The sequence below is a fragment of the Puma concolor genome, chromosome B3, assembly GCF_028749965.1.
Source record: "Puma concolor isolate L17-30 chromosome B3, mPumCon1.1.hap2, whole genome shotgun sequence".
NCBI lineage: Eukaryota > Metazoa > Chordata > Mammalia > Carnivora > Felidae > Puma > Puma concolor.
Genome location: NC_141672.1, coordinates 4,081,968 through 4,091,796, shown reverse-complemented (window position 1 = coordinate 4,091,796; position 9,829 = coordinate 4,081,968). Strand labels below are relative to the sequence as shown.

At 44.0% G+C, this 9,829-nt stretch overlaps 1 protein-coding gene across 4 annotated transcripts in view; it reads left to right on the top strand.

Annotated features, from left to right (window-relative positions):
• The window catches only part of TECPR2 (tectonin beta-propeller repeat containing 2), a 107,419-nt gene that overhangs the window by 2,090 nt on the left and 95,500 nt on the right, over window positions 1–9,829 (top strand). The gene's annotated exons all lie outside the window — the stretch shown is intronic.

Below are 9,829 nucleotides of genomic sequence, written 5' to 3'. Positions count from 1 at the left end.
TACCATGCGCCAGTGGTCTTTCGAAGCACCACAGGGTGTGTAGACTAGAAGGATGTGGCTGAAGAAAGAATCCAGGAAAGAAGCTAGACAACTAAAGATGAGGTGCCGTGTGATGACGAGGTGCTCAGTGTTCTCCGAAAGCAGAGAAAGACCAACTGTTAGAGAGAGGCTGTGAAGGTTTCCCAGGGGAGAACGAGTTCTTACAGGGGGGGTGGGGGGTGGGGCGGGAAGGGAGGAAGAGGCCTTTGCAAAGACGAACAGGTCCTGGTGTGTTCAGGGCCTGTGCTGGGAAGCTCACTGCAGCTGCGGGGTAGAGTGTGTGGAAGGAAGGGAAGCCTGGCACCAGGCTAGATACACATCTTTTTTTTTTTTTTTTAAATTTTTTTTTTTAATGTTTTTATTTATTTTTGAGACAGAGAGAGACAGAGCATGAACGGGGGAGGGGCTGAGAGAGAGAAGGAGACACAGAATCAGAAGCAGGCTCCAGGCTCTGAGGCATCAGCCCAGAGCCCGACGCGGGGCTCGAACTCACGGACCGCGAGATCGTGACCTGAGCTGAAGTCGGACGCTTAACCGACTGAGCCACCCAGGCGCCCCTAGATACACATCTTTTTAAAAAATGTTCTCCTTCCACGCTTCCGTGAGGCTATAGCCTGTGTGCACCGGCCAGCCAGCCAACAGGCACGGCAGCGGGGCAGTGACATTCGTCTAGGAGATAAATGACTTCATTCCCATTGTGCTCAGCCATGAGATTTTAACACTTGAAGGAGTGATGGATGCTGTAGCCAGACTTCAAAAATAGATTGTACAACAGGGATACTAATTGTCTTCCTGGAGATTTTGGAGACAGTCCTTAAAGCATCTGAGTTGTGGAGTGCTCTGGCAGTGCAGGGTTCCTGTACTGAGTGAATGGTGTAGACTGTACATTGTAGTCCTTGCTCCAGTTTTGAAAAGCGGCCCACCAAGGTGGCATCAGGGTGCTTGCTGTCAGTCAGCATGGAGAGCGGCTGACACCCTTCCAGTGTATGGGGTTGATGGTAGGCGCCATTGTGGGGAGAAGCATCCTCACTGGGAGAATGTTGTAGACTGATGTTTTGTACTTCTAATGGAAATATTTGTGACCAAGGAAGCATTATTGATTTTAAAGATTGGGTTGAGGGGCACCTGGATGGCTCAGTTGGTGAAGCGTCCGACTTCAGCTCTGGTCATGATCTCACGGTCTGTGAGTTCGAGCCCGGCGTCAGGCTCTATGCTGACAGCTTGGAGCCTGGAGCCTGCTTCGGATTCTGTGTCTCCCTCTCTTTCTTTGCCCTCCCTTGCTCATTCTCTGTCTCTCTCTCTCAAAAAGTAAACATTAAAAAAAAAAAAAGATTGGATTGAGAATATTATTTTGCAGTAAGACCTGAAATTAACGTCTTATTTATTCAATCAGCAAATCTTTACTGAATATCTGCTCTGTGCCAAAGATATTGTTAGGTACTGGGGTTTACATTTGTTGCGTATATTTTCACGAGAGATCATTGAACTGCTTAGCAGGTAGTGACTGAAGGTTGCAATGAGAATCACGAAGGACGTACACAAGGTGACAGGACAGGGAAGAGGGGTGGAGGGACTACAAGCCATCTGCCCAGGGAGGGACTTTGCGAAGGCAGGTTTGTGGGGTCAGATAAAGGATCATTGGAGTAGAGGGGATAGAGGCCTGAGGAGGGACAGAGGGGGCCAGTGCCGCAAGAGCTTGGTGGCCAGGTGGGGAGGGTTGGGGATGTGATGGGGGAGCCAGGAAGGCTGGCGGCACAGAGCCTGATGAGGCCACCGAAAGGCATTTGGTTATTTGAGCCCTGGGGGACCCCTGAAGGATTTTGAATGGGATGGGTTGTATGAGATGCACCTACTTCTCTTTCAGAGAACTCTTTTTAAAAAGGGGGGCGTTGGGGTGCCTGGGTGACTCAGTCGGTTAAGCGGCCAACTTCGGCTCAGGTCATGATCTCGTGGTTCGTGGGTTCGAGTCCCGCGTCAGGGTCTGTGCCAACAGTTCAGAGCCTGGAGCCTGCTTCAGATTCTGTGTCTCCCTCTCTCTCTGCCCCTCTCCAATCACACACACACACTCTCTCTCTCCCAAAAATAAACAAAATGTCAAAAAAAAAGAAACTTGAAAGGGGGGGGCACACCTGGGTGTCTTCCAACTCTTGATCCCCCTCCTGCTTGTGCACATGCTCTTTCTCTCAAGATAAATAAATAAACATTAAAAAAAGAAAGACTTTATTTTTTCAGAGAAATTTCAGGTTCACAGCACAGTTGAAGAGAAGGTACAGAAATACTTTATATACCCCTGTCCCTGCGCTCACACAGCCTCCCCCGTTGTCAGCATCCCCCACCAGAGTGGGACGTTCGTTACAATTGATGAAACTCCGCGGACACATCATAATCAACCAGAGTCCGTAGTTTACTTTAGGACTCACTTTTGGTGGTGTACATTCTGTGGGTTTGGACAAATGTAAAATGGCACGTATCTGCCATTATGGTATCAGTATTTTCACTGCCCTAAAAATCTCGTGCTTTTGTTTTTTCATCCCCTCCCCCGCCACCCCTGACAACCATTGATCTTCTAACTGTCTCCATAGTGTTTTGCCTTTTCCAGAATGTTACATAGTTGGAATAATAGAGGATGTGGCCTTTTCAGATTGGCTTCTTTCATTAATACGCATTTAAGGTTCCTTTCTGTCTTTTCATGATTTAATAGTCCATGTATTTTTAGCGCCGAATAACATTCTGTCTTCTGAATGGACCACAGTTGATTTATACATGCACCTACTGAAGGACATCTTAGCTGCTTGCAACTTTTGACAATTATGAGTAAAGCTGCCATAGATATCTGAGTAAAGGTCTGTGTGTGAACGTACGTTTTCAGCTCCTTTAGGCGAATACCAAGGTATCTAAGTGCGGGATCATATCATAAGATTATGTTTAGTTTTTTTTTTTTAAGTAGGTTCTATGCCTAACATGGGGCTCAAACTCACGATCCCAAGATCAAGAGTTGCATGCTGTATGGACTGAGCCAGCTAGGTGCCCCAGGTTATGTTTAGTTTTGTAAAAAAACCACCAGATGGTCTTCCAGAGTGATCGTACCATTTCGCATTCCCACCAGCAATGAATGAGAGTCCCTGTTGGACCATCCTCACCAGTATCTGGTGTTGTCAGTGTTCTGGATTTTAGCTGTTCTAATAGGCGTGCATCTCATTTTTTTTAATTAAAATTTTTTTCTTTATTTTAGAGAGTGCACGAGTGGGGGAGAGGGGCAGAGGGAGAGAGCAAGTGAGTGACTCTTAAGCAGTCAGTGTGGAGCCTGATCCTAGGACCCTGTCTGTGATCATGACCTGGGCCAAAATCGAGAGTCGGAAGCTCAACCGACTGAGCCACCCAGGTGCCCCACGTGTGTCTTATTTTAATTTGCATTTCCTTGATGACATATGATGTGGAACATCTTTTCATGTGCCTATTTGCCATCTGTAGATCTTTGGTGAGGTGTCTTATTAGGTCTTTGGTCCATTTTTTAACCTGGTTGTTTGTTTTCTTATTGTTGAGTTTTAAGAGTTCTTCATATGGTTTGGGTAACAGTCCTTTATCAAATGTGTCTTTTGCAAATCTTTTCTTCCAGTCTGTGGTTTGTCTTCTCATTCTCTTGACATTTTCTTTTGCAGAATTTTTTAGTTTTAATGAAGTCTAGCTTATCAGTTATTTCTTCCTTGGATCATACCTTTAGTGTTGTATCTAAAAATGTCATCACCATGGGATGCCTGGGTAGCTCAATCAGTTCAGTGTCCAACTCTTGATGTCAGCTCAGGTCTTGATCTCAAGGGTCATGAACTCAAGCCCTGCATTGGGCTCTACACTGGGCATGGAGCCTACTTAAAGTGAAGTAAAGTAAAATAAAACGTCATCACCATACTCAGCGTCGTCCAGGTTTTGTCCTGTGTTATTTTGTAGGAGTTTTATAGTTTTGTGTTTAAAAAAAATTTTTTTTTTAATCTTCATTTATTTTTGAGAGAGAGACAGCGTGTGAGCGGGGGAGGAGCAGAGAGAGAGGGAGACATAGAATCGGAAGCAGGCTCTGGGCTCCGAGCTGTCAGCACAGAGCCCGACACGGGGCTTGAACCCACAAACCGTGAGATCATGACCTGAGCCAAAGTCAGTCGCTTAACCGACTGAGCCACCCAGGTGCCCCTATAGTTTTGTGTTTTACATTTAAGCCTGTGATCCATTTTGAGTTAATTTTTGTGAAGGGTATAAGCTCTATATCTAGATTGCTTTTTTCTTTTTTTCTTTCTTTCTTTCTTTTTCTCCTTCCTTCCTTCCTTCCTTCCTTCCTTCCTTCCTTCCTTCCTTCCTTCTTTCTTTTTTTTTTGCATGTGGACATCTGCTTGTTCCAGCGCTGTTTGTTGAAAAGACAACATGTGCCCCATTGCATTGCCTTGGCTCCTTTGTCAGGGATCAGTTAAATATATTCGGGCAGGTCTGTTTCTGGGCTCTGTATTTTGTTCTGTTGATTTATTTGTTCTGCCAATACCACACTGCCTTGATTACTATAGCTCTAGAGTATGTTTGGCAGCCGGGTAGTATCGTCCTCTAGCTTTGTTCTTCTCCTTCAGTATTGTGTTGGATCGTGGCTATTCTGGTTCTTTGCTTCTCCGTGTAAATTTAAAATAGTTTTGTCGATAACCACAACATAATTTGCCTGGACTTTGATTTAGATTGCATTCCCAACTGTAAATCAAGTTAGGAAGAGTTGACATCTGGACAGTTTCAAATCTTCCTACCCATGAACTTGGGGTATCTTTCCGTTTATTTGGTTCTCTGATTTTGTTCGTGAGAGTTTTGTAGTTTTCTTCATATTGATCTTATACGTATTTTGTTAGATTTGGGCATAAGTATTTCATTTGGGGGAATGCTAATATAAATGGAATTGTGTTTTTAATTTCAAATTCCACTTGTTCATTGCTGGTATATAGGAAAGCAGTTGGCTTTTGTATGTTAAGCTTGTATCATCACCTTGCTATGATTGCTTATTAGTTTCAGTTTTTTGTTGATTCTTTCAGGCTTTCTACATAGATGATTATGTCATCTGCAAAGACAGTTTTATTCTTTTCTACTCTATCTTTTGTGTCTTTTTCTTGTCTTATTGCATTGGCTAGGACTTCCAGTGTGATGTTGAAAAGGAGTGGTGAGATAGGGAGCTCCTTCCCTTGCACCTGATCACAGTGGGGAAGCTTTGAGTTTCTCACCGTTAAGTGTGCTATTAGCTGTTGTTTTTTTATAGGTATTCCTTGTCCACTTGAGGAAATTTCTCTCTATTCCTAGTTTACTGAAGTTTTTAGGATGAATAGGTGTTGGAGAGCTGTTCCTTCTTTTTCTTCTTTTTTGCAATAATTTTATTGATGTATAATTTACATGCCATATAATTTACCCGTTTATTGAAGTGTACAAGTTGGGGCGCCTGGGTGGCTCAGTTGGTTAAGCATCCGACTCTTGGTTTTGGCTCAGGTCATGATCTCACGGTTCGTGGGTTTGAGCCCCACATGGGACTCTGTGTGGACAGTGTGGAGCCTCCTTGGGATCCTGTCTCTCCTTCTCTCTCTGCCCCTTCCCCGCTTGCTCTCTCTCTCACAAAATAATAAACTTTAAGAAAAATTTGTGCAAAGTATTTAAGAAATAAAGTATATAGTTCAGTGGTTTTTAGTGTATTCGTGGAGATATGGAATCATCACTACAACCAGTTTTAGAGTTTTGTCGTCATTCTAAAAAGAAACCCCATACCATTTAACGGTCACCTCCACCCACATTCCCATCTTCTTCCAGCCCTAGGCTGTCACTGATTTACTTTCTGTCTCTTTAGGTTTGCTTATTCTGGGCATTTCATATAAATGGAATCAATATGTGGTCTTGTGTGTCTGGCTTCTTTCACTTAGCATCATGTTTTCAAGGTTCATCATGTTATGCATGGATCAGAACTTCATTCCTTTTTATTGCTGAATAATATTCCATGGTGTGGATATACTGTTGTTTTGATGGACAATTGGTGTTGTTTTAAATTTTTACTGTTATGAAGGTAATATTATGAACATTTGTGGACAAATTTTTGTGTAGACATATGTTTTCATTTCTCCTGGATATACAACTAGGAGTAGAATTGCTGGGTCATGTGGTAACTCTGTTTAACCTTTGAAGAGCTGCCAGACCCTTTCATAGTGGCTGCATCATTTTATTTTCTACCAGCAACGTATGAGGGTTTCAGTTTCTTCACATTCTTATTAACACGTATCTTTTTTTATTATTATCATAGCCATCCTAGTGTTTAAAGTGATGTTTCATTGTGTTTTCATTTTGCATTTCCCTGATGATTAATGATGGTGAGCATCTTTGTTGTGCTTCTTGGCCACTTTTTTAATGTTTATTTATTTTAGAGAGAGAGAAAGAGTGCAACCAGGGTAGATGCAGAGAGAGGGGGACAGAGGATCCGAAGCGGGTTCTGGGCTGACAGCAGAGAGCCCAACACGGGACTTGAACTCACAAACTGTGAGATCATGACCTGAGCTGAAGTCAGATGCTCAACTGACTGAGCCCCCCAGGTGCCCCAAATTATTGGCCACTTTTATGTCTTCTTTGGAGAAACATGTATTCGGATCCTTTGTCCATTTAAGAATTGTCTTTTTGTTATTTTTAAGAGTTCTCTATATGTTCTGGATGCAAATGCATTATGAGATATGTGATTAACAAATATTTTTCCCAATTCTGTGAGTAGTCTTTTCAGTGCCTTGGTGGTGTTTTTTGGAGCACGAAAGTTTTTAATTCCGATGAAGTCACAGAGTTCATTCCCACTGCTGGGTGTGAGCTTAGGTTCTAGAGGGCAGCTGTGGGAGCAGGAGAGCAGGCATTAGAAGAATGTCGCAGAGGCCCAGGTGAGACACGTGATGGCTTCCTCCTGGGCATGGCCGCAGCTGGTGAGAAGGGGCCAGGTGTGAGGTAGGTTAGGCAATAGAGTTGATGGAACGAGGTGAGGGGTTGCTCTGGGGGTGAAGGAGAGGGAGAAGTCAGGCACGAATGCTAGGATTTCAGCCCCAAAAATTGATTCAAAATTTGATTATACTGCCCATTATCTGCCACAGAATTGTGATAATTTTTAATCTGTGCTGGGGCATGCAAGTGAAGGGATCCTTACACATTTTTGAAGTTGATAGTGTTATCGTTGATTGCGCCAAAGAGATGATTCCAGGGACTCTGTCCTTCCACGAATACCTCCTAAGCCACCGCAAGTAAACGTATAATCCAAGTTAGAATAGTGTACCTGCCCTGCAGATGAGTTTCGAGGCAAATCCTCCGGCCCCTTCTAACCAGGCCGCAGTCTCAGATCCCTTCGTATGGAGATTATGGAGCTGACAAGTGAATGGTATCAGATCAAGGGAATGAATTTTTAAATTTGACAGAGCTGCTTTGAGGAAAATGGCTTTGAAAGGAGGAAATGGTACTAGCTGACGTTTGTGAAGTGCTTAGTCCTTCCACTTGCTTCCGAGGAGGTCTCGTCCGCTAAAGCAGAAATTAGAACATTTTGGTTCGGAAAATTTTGGTTTATGCATGTAGTGTGTTCGCTGCAGCTTTTCTGTACAGATTAAAAATCATGTTCTGGCGGAATATTTAATGAAATGGCAAATGCTTCTGGTTTATAAAGTGAAAAACTGTGTGTGTCTGCACATGTGTGTCTGTCACTACCTGTAGATATAGCATGTCTCTGTACGATGGGATTATTATTTTTTTTTAATGTTTTATTATTTATTTTTGAGAGAGAGAGAGAGAGAGCGTGAGCGGGGCAGGGGCAGAGAGAGAGGGACACACAGAATCCCAAGCAGGTTCCAGGCTCTGAGCTGTCAGCACGGACTCCCCGACGCGGGACTCAACTCACCAGCCGTGAGATCATGACCTGAGCCAAAGTCGGACACTCAACCGACTGAGCCACCTGGGCACCCCTGTACAATGGGATTATTAATGCCATTTATTTAGTTCTTTGTAATTTTCCATACTTCAAAAATTTTACAGTTTGTTTTGAGAGAAGGGGGGAGGGGCAGAGAGGGAGACAGAGAATCCCCAGCAGGTTCTGCGCTGTCAGCGCAGAGCCCGATGTGGGGCTCGAACCCATGAACCATGAGATCATGACATGAGCTGAAACGAAGAGTTGGACACTTAACCGACTGAGCCACCCAGGCGCCCCTCAATTTTTTTTGTTAATTTGAGATAGAGTGTGCGTGCCTTCGAGCTGGGGGTGGGGAGATGAGAGGGACAGAGAGAGAGAAGGAGAGAGAAGAAGAATCTTAAGTAGGCTCCACCTTCAGCACAGAGCCCAACGTGGGGCTCAATCCCACCACGGTGGGATCCTGACCTGAGCCAAAATCAAGAGTTGGACACTGAACTGAGTGAGCCACTTAGGCACCCTTCAATTTTTTGATGGTGAACATTTATAACTGTTTAAACAAAATTTCATTTTAAAAACTTGGTATATAAATTATGGCTTCTCAGTGTGTTCGCATGTACACGCCCATCAAGGAAACAAAGCCTTTAACTGCTCCTATGCTGCCTTAGGCTTGAAGATGGAAAGATTGTTGAAATAGCAACAGTGTCCTCATCTGTACAATGGGGATAACAGTGGTCCTGATTTGGCGAGGATTTAATGGGTTAGTGTGCTAAGGATAGTTTCTATGAAGTAATAGCATTAGTGATTAGTGCTATTGCTATTGTCATTCTTTGCATTTTGGATTATTGTCCCATGTCCTTAAGCGATCTACCTCCTTTCCCGTGGTATCTGTCAGCAACTGTTTTCACTTGAGTGCATGAGGCCATTTCATTTTCATTTGATTCCTGCATCATCTGAGTCTCGCCCACCTTTCTGGAGTACTTGCATAAATCAAGGAATAGTCTTGCCCTTGCCTAGTTACAGGTTTATGAACCGTGCTGCTGTATGGACGGCACAGCATTCACCATCCAGATGCCTGTTGCGTCAGCCATTTAAAACTATGTGTGTGCTCACTTCAGTGGCACATGCGCTGAAGCTATGTGAGCTTGGGCACGTTTCGGAACCTCCCAGAGCTTCAACCTCTGTTACAAAGGGATGTATCAGTCAATTTTCTTTCTTTTTTTTTAAGATTAAAAAAGAAATTTAGAGAGGGACAGAGCACGCACGAGAGGGGGAGAGGGACAGAGAGAGAGAGAGAGAGAGAGAGATTTTTTTTTTTAATGTTTGTTTATTTTGAGAGAGAGAGAGGGAAACAATCCCAAGCAGGCTTCACTCTGTCGGCACAGAGCCCAACTCGGGGCTCGAACCCACGAACCGTGAGATCATGACCTGAGCCAAAATCAAGAGTCAGATGCTTAGCTGGCTGAGCCACCCAGGTGCCCAGAGAGAGAGAGAGAGAGAGAGAGAGAGAGAGAGAGAGAGAGAGAATATCTCGAGCAGGCTCCATGCTCAGCGCAGAGTCCAACATGGGGCTCGATCCCATAACCCTGGGATCATGACCTGAGCCGAAGTCAAGAGTCAGCTGCTCAACCAACTGAGCCACCCAGGGGCCCCAGTCAATTTTCTTAACCATCACAGAGGGATGTGATTCTTATCATTACCATTAGAGGAGCTCTCACAAATTACACTGCTTGCTTCTTCGTATTGAGTATTGTGATTATCAAATGAAACAGGAATCTGAAAATGCTTGGATCACTGGGTATGCCATAGAGATCCAGGGGGGTATTATCCCTGCAGTGAGTTGAGGCAAGATTGGAGAAAAGGAGATTATTT